Source organism: Tachysurus vachellii, chromosome 3 (genome assembly GCF_030014155.1).
Source record: "Tachysurus vachellii isolate PV-2020 chromosome 3, HZAU_Pvac_v1, whole genome shotgun sequence".
Classification (NCBI taxonomy): domain Eukaryota; kingdom Metazoa; phylum Chordata; class Actinopteri; order Siluriformes; family Bagridae; genus Tachysurus; species Tachysurus vachellii.
Window position 1 is genome coordinate 12,018,916 of NC_083462.1, and position 12,416 is coordinate 12,031,331.

Sequence of the window (12,416 nt, forward strand, 5' to 3'; positions counted from 1 at the left end):
TCTAAAATGAATGATTTTTCAAATGGTCACTCAAATCACTTAAGTTACATATGTGCCTATCTTAGTTTTTTGGGAGTTCATTTTTGATAATGCAAATCACTTGAGTATAGTTCAAATGCCACCAAGGTTGCCAGATCATTCTTGCGTACTGGTGCTTGATGTTGGTTTTTTCTAATATCACACAGACCACTGCCTTGAAATACATGCACTTACCTATAAGCCAGAAAAAAACGTTAGGATAGAAAATACAGGCTAAAGTAATTATAGTAGTATTAGTTTGTTTATTAATTTATTTATTTGCCTTGAAATGTAATGTAATGTAACTGTCACAAACGTTTGCCTGCCTGGTGATGGGTTCTACGAGCCGAGTCGAGCTGCCCCGTATAGTCATTGTTTTTTTTGGTGAATACTCTCACCTGTTTTTAGATTTCTTCATTGTTTTTGTGTCTTGCTATTAACCGATCCATTTGATTATAATTTTATTATGTACTGTATTATTATACTTTACATTTTGGGTTTTTTAACATGACAGCAATATAAAGGTAAAAGACAATTTAAAAATCCAGCTAATGGCATGTTGGACACAAGGTCAGTATTCATGGATCCTGGAGCTATGAGGTGGCGAAGGCGCTTTTGTCACCAAGAAACAGTGTCATACTGATGTACTTAATATTGGCTTCAAATGACATTTCATATGTCTTATATTAGTTCAAAACCTAAATTTTAGTGTTATATGTTATGTGTGGTTATACTGAATCAAACTGTCAGACAGTGGCAGTAAACTAAATACGCCTCTTTGTTCTTAGTCGCGATCAAGCAAGAAAAATGGGCTTAAGTCCAAGGTCAGAATCTCCCAGACTGGAGACATGTCTATGTTTTAGGTAATCTCTGCCACACATATGCAGTTCTTGCTCAACTGTCTGAATAGCGGTTAAGCCTGGAGTTATGTCTGAGGACAGAATACCAATGTGCACAATTTCAAATCCTCCTGTGTGCGTGACTTAACTTTGAATATGGCCCAGATCGTATGACCCTGTAACACAAAGAATTATGGGAAGGGTTAAAAAAATGGACTTTAAAAAAACGGTACAGAGAAATGGATAGTAATCAACCAGAACCAGAACCAGAATGCAGAAATTATACTATGTATGGAAATTATAAGTAAATGAATTAGAGTAAATACATTTTTAGAATCAAGTTTTGTAAAAATAAAAAAAAAAGTATTCCTTATATTCATTAAGCTTTATCAAACACCAATGCTTTTGGATTCAATTTGTTGTAAAATGTGCTGTCATTGTTGTTCAACAGAGAATTTCATAAGTAAACTGAACTATGTGTCAGTTTGGTTGCAATAAAAATATGACATAACACTCTCTGTGTCAATAGAGCCACTAATCTAATAATAATTTAATAATAAAAGAGCCATTCAGAGTTGACATGGGCCAGGGCAAAAAGAGCAATATGAATGGAGAGCTGGCTGGCCTATAAAACTTTATGATCTATTTCACTGAATAAATGTGTGCAGCCAGGAAGAAATGCCACCTTGTCTAACGTCCCTGACTGGATATTCATCCGGGAAGTGATTGGCTGGACACAGATGATTGTAGAACTTGAAGAGTAACATCTAATGTGTAAGTGTCAGAAAACGGAGATGTCTTTATGCTAAAATTCAGACCCAAATGCAAGGATAGCTAAAAACATGATTTATTAAACATAACATAAAAACAAAACAGGGAAATGCAGGAAAAAGAAAACTGTAAAATGTGTTCCTGACACAACTCAAAGCTTAAAGAAGATTTCAGACATTCAAAGAGGTGATGCCAACTCCATGTGGTCTTTGAGGACAATGACATCCTAATCAATACACAATTGTCAGACTGTATCTGATTGTAGAAAGGATATTATTCATAATAACACTTTCCGGTGTTTATAACAGTTTATATTCACGCCCTCCAGTGTCACCCAAATGAGGTTGTGGTTCCCTTTTGTGTCTGGTTCCTCTCAAGGTTTCTACCTCTTCCATCTAAGGGAGTTTTTCCTACCACATTCACCTCAGTCACCCCAGGCTTACTCATAAGGGATAAATACAAATACATTTATATATAAGTCTAATATTAATCTTAATCTTAAAATATACATTTCATGTTCTGTAAAGCTGCTTTGAGACAATTTCCATTGTTAAATTTAATTGAATAATAAAGGCTGAGTGGCAGAAGTTGATTCACTTCTATGGTAAGAGAGCACAGGAAAAAAGGCAGTTTTTTTTTGCTCTCAAATGTAATAAAATGTTACATAAAAGCAAGAGATAATTTAAAAATCTATTTTGTGTTTTTGGAAGTTATCCAAGGTCAGGATCCACTCAAGGAATATCCATTTAGAGAAAACTGCCAAAGACACTAGCAGCTAACAGATCTTCTCAACTAGGTTATGATGCAAACGACACAAACAGCTGACTATAATCTAGTATTCACTAACATCCACAAAATTAGAGAAATTACATACGGTTTTAGTTCCAGGAGAAAATATTAAAATTGAGCAGTCCTCAATTTACAGTATTTCCCTTTAATTTTCCATCAGAAATTTCATGCTCCCTTTACTTTAGGTACTCTCTCTCTCTCTCTCTCTCTCTCTCTCTCTCTCGCTCTCTCTCTCTCTCTGCAGCTATTTGCAGAACTTAGACTTGTTTCATGCCTGAAGTTGGAACATAATGACATTTAACATGTGTGAGCTGGCATATGATGTATGCGAACAAATTTCCTGCCAATTCTATCTGACCCCCCCGACACAACGCTGACTGTGAATTAGTATTACAGAACTGTCAGAACAACTCACAACAGCTCAAGAACATCAGATAAAAAAAGTACTTTTTAAGTATGTCGGCGCCCCTGATATCGCCCACTTCCCAACTCAATAATCCTCAGTAATCACATTTCTTTTTCCATTTATATGCACTCTACCTTCAGCACTCACACGCACACTCCTTATAACCTTTGAAGACAGCATTATTGGGCCATCCATTCACTCTCTATATCACTTATCCTACTGGGTTGTGGGGGAGCTGGAGTCTATCCTAGGAGAATTGATGTACAAGGTATGGGGAGCATTATTTGTTGTATTAAAATATTAAGTACCAAAAAATATTTAGTTTCTGTACAATATGGGGAAAACAAACCTGAATGTGGTGACACTCCGTCTGCACATGCTCAGTAACATCCTAGCATCAGCAGCCTGCAAATGAATACTAATAAATGAATAGACATGAAAGTATGAATTTTCCTATAATCTGTCTGCATTTTGTTGGTGAATGAATCTAAAATGAATGAATGAATGAATCAATCAATCAATCAATCAATTATTGAAAATGAGGCAGTTAGACTACAAAAGCAAACATCTTAACAAATGAAGATATCTGGAATACGGACAAAATGATTTCCTGTCAAAAAATTACAAGAAACCAAATCTAAGACTATTAAGACTATTTCTAGACATATTTTACTATCTTAAAGCATTAAAATGTTCAAAGCTTGTTCTACTGACAGATTATTTTTTCTCATTTTAAGCATTCATTTTTAGAAACATGCTAACTTTTCATTTAAGGAAATCCGGTACCCAGGGCTCCTGGAATACAGCTGTATCTGTTGGGTCCTAGCTAATTCCATGTGTCATTAAAAAAAGTCATCTCTAACACCCAAGCACATTGAACTGGCTTCTCAGCAGGTGCCTTAATAAGTAGAGCAAACCTGTTAGACATGTGAATAAGAGAGGAGTGATACTCCCTACGGTGAGCCCTAACATTTGCCTAGGCTTTTTGCCAGACTGTCTCTAAGACACCCAAGATACCTGGAACATTCTATACTTCTCTCAGTGTCATTAATCCTCTCTAACATATGGATGTGTTCTTCTAATGCTACAATCCTCTCTATCAGACGGCCTAATAGGCTACACTTCTTGCGACTAAAGGTGTTAGCGGTGAAGGAGGTCAGACATGTTGGATGTCTTTAATAATACTTTTGTATACTTTAACAATTGAAATTGTCTCAAAGCAGCTTTACAGAACATAAACTTAAAACAAAGAGTTAATATAAAGATTAATAAAATACAAAAATTCAAGATTAATTTTAGATTTAAATGTATTATTACTTAGTACTTATGTTTAGTAAAGCTTCCTGACTGATGATTTCAGACAATCCAAAATAGTATTTCCATGAATGCAAACTTTATTACACTGGAATCACATAAATATAGAGATAAAATATTTGTTTGTTCACTCTTCTCACATTTTATATTTTTCTCTACATTCTTGACATTCACTCTTGACATTAGTTTGCCTTATGTTTTTTGGATTTCTTATGTTTTTTTTTTGGATTGCTTGCTGTTCCATTTCATTATGAAAAAGCCATCAACTTGCATCCTATCTCGTGAGTCTGATTCAAGAGACTTCTCGGTGTTCATAAAATAGAATTGAGTATTAGAATACATGAGTGTGCCTTATACCATGGCATAAAATAAAAATCAGTGTGCCTTGACACTTGACTCCTCAGTTGACTGCTGTAGCCAATTTTACTTTCCCCTATCTGTCCCTCTAGTCTAGTCATTGATGACTGATCAAACAGGCATGAAAGTGTTTGCAAGACTTTTTTGTTTAAAATTGTACTGAATACACAGAATTGCCCTTGGTGACTCAACAGACAAGTGATTTCTTTTCTTTCTCCACTGGAGTGGACCTACTCTCTTTACATTAGCATGAGAGAGGGAAAATAGAACATGTGAGAGGGAATAGTGAAGAAAAACTGTGACTTCTTCAGCAGCTTGGAATGAAACTCATTACAACTTTTTTACGTTGTCCACAACAATGCCGTGCATGTTCGCAGTGTGTAGGTTGTAATGATACATCAACTGATGCTAAGTTAGGGCACATCATCAGTGATGTTCCTGATCTCATTGGGTGTTTCGGGTCTTTCGAAACATCAGACACCCTCCTTCAGGTGACCCAACTGAGGTTGATCATGCCTCAGCTTGTGCCCTAGCAGCATTTGTCCACGGATCTGCTCTTTTGATCCAGAGCCACCTCGAAGCCTTCTCTGCAGCCTCTGTGCTATTACAGATAGCCCTCCTTCTTCTCTCACCCGTGATCCCGAGTGCAGTGTAGGCCCTGTAGAGGGACTGCCCTGCAAAGCCCTGTTCTCTGCAATTGTTTTAAGCACCTGGTCATGCCTCCAGCGATACCGGCCTTCCCCCAAAGCTCTTGGGCAGCAGCTCAAGATATGCTCAAGAGTTCCCTTTCTCTGGCACAAGACGCATCCTGGTGTATCGACCAGACCCCAGGTGTACAGGTTGGATGGACTGGGGAGGACGTCATAGACTGCCTGCACCAGGAACTTGATGCGGTGTGGCTCTGCCCGCCAAAGGTCAGCCCAGGTGATCTTCCTCTCCACAGCTTGTTCCCATCTAGTCCAGGCACCCTGACGTGCCATTCCCACTGCTTTGCTGGACCTTTCCTCCTCCACCGCAGCCCTCACCTCACCTTGAACTAACTGCCTCCGCTCCTTCCCCAGAGCCTTGTCGAACCGGGGCCCTTGAAAGGTTCCTAGCCCAGCCCTTCCTCTGGCCACTGCTCCCACCAGAACACCATGGTGCAGCCGTGACTCTGCCTGGTCTACTGCTGCCTCTGCCCTCCATTTCCTGCCAGTCTTGACCACTACCCCTGCACCGGAGACTTTAGGGTCCCTAGACTCACGGTACTGCAGCACCTCTCTTACGCACAAGACCTTGAACTCCTCTTCGATGGATTTTAGAGGAAGTTGCAGCTTGCAGGTGTTTCCGTAAAGGGCGATGCTACTTAAGCTCCTCGGGAGTCCCAGCCATCTCCTTAGGAAGCAGCTGACTCTCCTTTCCAGTTCTGAGATGGTGGTAATCAGAAACTCATACAGGAGCAGAGGCCACAGTATCCTTGGTAGAATCCCATGTTGGTATACCCATGCCTTAAACTTTCCAGGGAGCCCAGTTTTATCGACATTCTTCAGCCACCTCTCCAACTCCTCACAGGTGTTTCTGATGGATGTTGTATCCCTGAGGCTTCTGTCGAAAGTCTTTCCCAGGCTTTTAACTGTTTTTTCAGACAGGGTTGGGATTTGAGTTCCTGATATGGTAAAACTAAATTTCTCCACCACCCTGCCCTTCTTCAGCACTAAGGATCTGGATTTAGCAGGCTTGAATGACATCAGCCTCTCCAGCCCCTTAAGGATCCATCTGGCTCCAGGCACTGACTCCGCTGTCACTGTGAGGTCATCCATAAAGGCACGGATTGGTGGTTGCCGTGTTCCAGTTTTGGATTTGGGCCCTCTACACTCCGGTTCAGCAGATTTCACCAACATATTCATTGCCAGAGCAAACAGAATCACTGAGATGGTGCAACCTGTGATGATTCCCACTTCTAGCCTATGCCACTCTGATGTTGTTGACCCAGATGAGATTCTCAGCTTAAAAATCACTGTAGTAATCCTGGATAAGGTTTCTCACTATGACAGGAACATGGTGCCTCTCCAGAGCCTCCTGTACCAGTTTGTGGGGCATAGAGCCATAGGCATTGGCCAGGTATAACCACATCACCACCAGATCACCCCTGTTCTACTTTGCTTCTCTGAGGAGCTGTGTAACCACGCCTGCGTGCTCTAGGCAGCCTGGGACACCTGGTATGCCACCTTTCTGCACAGAGGTGTCTATGTATCCATTTTTGAAGAAGAACTCTGCCAAACGCTTTGCAACTATGCTGAAGAAGATCTTACCTTCAACACTTAGAAGCGAGATGATTCTGAACTGGCTGATGGTCTTAGAGTCTTCCTCTTTTGGGATCCAAACTCCCTCTGCAAACTGCCACTGTTTTAAGGTTTTTCCTTTCCTCCAGCTAACCTTTAAGATCCTCCACAGCCGCTGTAGCAGCTTGGGGCAGTATTTATACACCTTGTAAAATGTTCCGCTTGGTCCTGGTGCAGACCCAGACCTTGCCTTCCTAACCACTTCCTGTACCTCTTTCAGGAGTGGCTCCCTCAGGTCGAATGCCTCCACAGGCTCTGATGGTGTTATCAAGGCGTCACACTGCCCCAGCTCTTGTTCTCTGGAGGGGTCGCTAAAGGTATTTGAAAGGTGTTGGTCGATTTCCTCCTCCGAAGAGACTAGGCGTCCACCTTTCTTCTGCCCAAGGAGCTGCTTGGTGAACTCGAATGGGTTCCTAATAAAGGCTGCTCTCCTCCTAGCCCTCTCCCTTCGCCGCCTCCTATGTTGTTCGGCTCTGCGCAGGGTAAGAAGCTTCTTCCTTAAGATGCAGCGCAGCTCTTCCAGTGGCCCACGCTCCTCTTTACCGGCTGCCTTGTACTGCTTCTTTAGGGTTTTCAGCTCTATTCGAATGTTATGGATTTTGACTGCCCTCTGGTTTTTGGTGTATGGTTTCTTTACTCCTCTCCCCTCCTCCACACCAAACCTCTCCATTGCCAATCTCACTATGATGGTCATCATAGTTTGCAGCATCCTCTCCACATCACCCTTGGCCGTTGCTTCCAACACCTTATCCACATCGTCATCAAACGCCTGCCACTCTGCTGTTTTACATGCTTGAGGCCACCTGATCCTCCTATTCTCGGGCTGCATGACTGGAGGGACAGTTTGCACCACTTGGAGGCTCTGGGCTCTATGGGGTGCTTCCGGGCCCTGCTCCTCCTCTGACTCACCAGGCACTAGGCCTGTGCATTGTGGTGCTTGCCGTTGCTCCAGACATTTCATCCGTGACTGATGGATCTTCAGTCCTCTTGCATTTTTGCAGATCTTTCCGCAAGGACATACCGCGCTCATAGTCGTTTTTCCATTGCTAATGGTCGATAACCTTAAATCCGTCCGTATGGGGTTCTCCTTCTCCCCCCCCTCGGGCTCCCCTGGGGGTATTGTTCATTTAATTGATCCGTAGCTAGATTTGGGTTCCTCTTCGCAGAGGCTGCAGCTAGGGGTGCTAGCCCATACCGCCCCAGTTGCCGTCTTCCCGAACTGCCATCTGTCTCTCCAGAAGTCACCAACCTCTTCTTGGTTGTCATAATAATAATTATGACAGGATAATAATTGAGAGGCAAGAATTTGGCCAGTATCGGCTGAGAAAAACAGGAGGTATGGTCAAAGCTATTACAAAACATACAGATACGCCATTTGCTTTTCAGCTGGGTGAACTTTAAGACCACGTAAGCACACTGTGTGTGATTGATTTATCTTTCGTTCGTATTGCTTGTGACTGTGCTGACATCATTTGACAGTTGATTGTCATTACTTTGGATTCACAGTCATAGAGAAGACTTGTTAAAACTATATTTTGTGTGTGTGTTTGTGTGTGTGTGTGTGTGTGTGTGTGTGTGTGTGGAGTGTTACTCTTAGAAACAAAGATCTATATTAACACTATCTATTTTGATTGTGGATTTTGGAATTGAAAACCCGGATTATTTGATCAACCAGCTGGTGTGGAAGAAGGTGAGAATGCAAATATGCTTAAAAAAATTTCATTTTCTTATTTCAGCTGCTCCCTGTTCAGGGTCACCATAGCAGATCATGTGGTCCACATATTAGATTTGGCACAGGTTTTATGCCAGATGCCCTTCCTGACACAACCCTCCCACTTTTATCCAGTCTTCGGACCAGCGCTGAGAGGTAACTCTGGCTCGGTTAGCACCCTGCAAAGGAATCAAACCCAGGCTGTGGCAATGAGAGCATGGGATCCTGCCGCTGGACCACCTGGGGGCTTAAATATGCTTAAAGAACTATTAGACCATAAACACATTGTTATAAAACTAAAGTTAGATATCACAGCTGGACACTTTTTTTAAGGTCTGACAAATAGGACATATTCAGTATAAAGAGGACATATGGTCACTCTAATTTACATGCTGAAACAGTGGGAATCTCCCAACCAACCGATTTGAAATACAGGTTCAATGCTTAGATCTGTATCAAGTCTGTTGGAACGTATTGATATGTGGAACAAATGCCAATGGAATGGAAATTGGTAATGCTTATAATTCTAATGTATTGAATGAATCAGTGCCTTTCATACGGTGGCCGGGAAGTGCAAAACAAATTAACAAAACCCAAACCAAATTAACAAAACCGAAAACACATTAACAAAACCGAAAACACATTAACAAAACCCAAACCAAATTAACAAAACCCAAACCAAATTAACAAAACCGAAAACACATTAACAAAACCCAAACCAAATTAACAAAACCCAAACCAAATTAACAAAACCCAAAACACATTAACAAAACCCAAAACACATTAACAAAACCCAAACCAAATTAACAAACCCAAACCAAATTAACAAAACCCAAAACACATTAACAAGTCAGACAACCCGGAAGCGGTTGGTATAATTTGTTAATGGAAACTTACCATCATCGGACGAGACACCTTTCATTCACCTTTATATCTTTAATGACAGTCGTCTTGTCCAATGATCGGTAAGTTTCCATTCACAAACTATACCTACCGCTTCCGGGTTGTCTGAATCGGTGCATGAAACACATTAACAAATCAGAAAACACATTAACAAATCAGAAAACAAATTAACAAATCAGAAAACAAATGAACAAATCAGAAAACACAACGACATTTCAGACAACCCGGAAGCGGTTGGTATAGTTTGTGATTGGACAAGACACCTGTCACTCAAAGTATACATGAAGTTCAACAGTCTGCCACAGGGAAAAGTTGGAATGGATAGATGGAATGGATTACTGTGGATTAATTCTGTTATTTTCTTGAATGGAGAACTTTATTTAAACGGAGAACTTTACACATTACACATAAGATTCCATACCTGTATATCTTGAGTGACAGGTGTCTTGTCCAATGATCGGTAAGTTTCCATTCAAAAAACGATACACTACCATTTCTGGGTTGTCTGGCTTGTCGTTGTGTTTTCGAATTTGTTAATGTGTTTTCGAATTTGTTAATTTGGTTTGGGTTTTGTTAATTTGGTTTGGGTTTTGTTAATGTGTTTTTGGTTTTGTTAATTTGGTTTGGGTTTTGTTAATGTGTTTTTGGTTTTGTTAATTTGGTTTGGGTTTGGTTAATTTGGTTTGGGTTTTGTTAATTTGGTTTGGGTTTTGTTAATGTGTTTTGGGTTTTGTTAATGTGTTTTGGGTTTTGTTAATTTGGTTTGGGTTTTGTTAATTTGGTTTGGGTTTTGTTAATGTGTTTTGGGTTTTGTTAATGTGTTTTGGGTTTTGTTAATTTGGTTTGGGTTTTGTTAATTTGGTTTGGGTTTTTGTTAATGTGTTTTGGGTTTTGTTAATGTGTTTTGGGTTTTGTTAATTTGGTTTGGGTTTTGTTAATTTGGTTTGGGTTTTGTTAATGTGTTTTGGGTTTTGTTAATGTGTTTTGGGTTTTGTTAATTTGGTTTGGGTTTTGTTAATTTGGTTTGGGTTTTGTTAATGTGTTTTGGGTTTTGTTAATTTGGTTTGGGTTTTGTTAATTTGGTTTGGGTTTTGTTAATGTGTTTTGGGTTTTGTTAATGTGTTTTGGGTTTTGTTAATTTGGTTTGGGTTTTGTTAATTTGGTTTGGGTTTTGTTAATGTGTTTTCGGTTTTGTTAATTTGGTTTGGGTTTTGTTAATTTGTTTTGCACTTCCCGGCCACCGTACTTTCATAACATTGATCATCAGGATATTTTTTTTTTTTAACTTGAAGGGAAAAAAGCCAATGAAATTGTCAGGATAGTCAGTGTTGTCTTTGTCATTGGCTCTTTCTGTCTGTTTGGAAAAAAGTCTGTGTTGTTATCACCAACAGGTATATACTTAAATTTATCCAAATTTAGTCATAACCTAATAGTTTTCACAGCTATTATCTAATGCATGCTTTCATGTATGAAAGCATCTTTTCTAACACCTAATCATGTAACAGGCAGATAAACACACTGAGCAAAAATAGCCCTATTATTTACAAATGAGCTAATGGAAGCCTGTGATTGGCTAACATTGCTTTGATCACTGTCTTTCCCAGGCAGAGAGTAGTACTGTTAAAAAGGCTCCTAAATGTTTTTTTTTTTTTTTTGCCATGGTTTATGGTTCTCTAAAGAACCTTTAACATCAATGGAAACTCAGTGCGCAAATGGTTCTTTGTAGACTATAAAAAGAATAATTATGGCACTAAGAAAAAGTGGTTCTTTTAAGAACTAATTACTGAAAGATTCGTTGGGGAACTGAAAAACCTTTTTTTCTAGCATTGCTGTGAAATCTCTTTTTGGTTCCTCCTGGCACTTTTATTTTTTAAAGAATATGTGGATAAATGTGGCATCACTAGGACTGATGTTGCATCACTAGTACTGACCTTTCTGAGGCTGCACGGTTGAAGACGATTTAGCACGGACTACAATAAACCGTAAATAGAGAGTTTTAAAGAGAATTGAACACCATAATTTCATTTGACTTGAGTAGCATTTAAACACAACGTCATTGTAAAAAGAAATTGTATAAATAAGGAAGATAACCTGAAAACTATATTAGAATAGAAGCCTTTATGTGTCAAATATACAGTGAAATTCTTTCTTTACAAATCCCAACTTTTTTAATTGGGGTCAGAGCACATGGGCAGCCGTGATACAACAGCCCTGGAGCAGAGAAGAAGGCTTGGCAGTGCTGGGGTGTGAACTCCAATCTTTCAATCAACAAGCCACCAATTCCTGAGCATCAACTTATGTTTATTGACAGTGTTAAATATGAACATAAAAATATAATCTTTAATATCTTCCATGTCATATAATCTTTAAAGTTGAATAAAGACCAGGCTCCTGATTAAGGTTTACTAACATTACAGATATTGTGTATTTAGTAAAAGTTTTGCAATCATGCACCAAACTATTTGACTGTGACCTTCCTGTTTTCCCTACATCTCTCTGTCCTGTCATTCAGACTTATCTCACCTGGGACTGCATGGTTCATAAACAGGCACAAATCTATTTTCCCTTAACACTGGCAGGAGGAGATACTGGGAAGGAGAGGGAATGATGACAGATGTTCTGTCGAATAGTGCCAGACAGCAGAAGAGAGAGCATAACAGAATAAGGGTGCCTTTTCTATCCTCAATTCACAAGACCCAGTCACTATTCATCCCTACTCTGTCACTGATTTCCACAAAAAACACACAAAGGGTACACAGTCTAGTCCAGACTGATTTAGTCTAAAGCAGTCTAGGGCAGATTTTATACTAGGGCAGTCAATATAAATGAGTGACATGACCATAGACCTACTACAAACTCCAACTTTGTGTCCTTTATGTGGGACAGAAAGGTTTCTGTACACCCATAACAGTCTCAGTGGATGGTACCTCATCACCTGAAGCTAAATCCCACCAAGACCCCTGGCACTTCTGTCTGGATATATAGCT

General features: G+C 39.8%; 1 protein-coding gene and 1 pseudogene across 1 annotated transcript in view; one reads left to right on the plus strand and one right to left on the minus strand.

The window, feature by feature from the left end:
• apoea (apolipoprotein Ea) overlaps window positions 1-12,416 on the plus strand; it is a 335,076-nt gene that overhangs the window by 135,760 nt on the left and 186,900 nt on the right. The window lies entirely within an intron of this gene.
• LOC132842402 (uncharacterized) lies at window positions 4,968-7,821 on the minus strand (annotated as a pseudogene).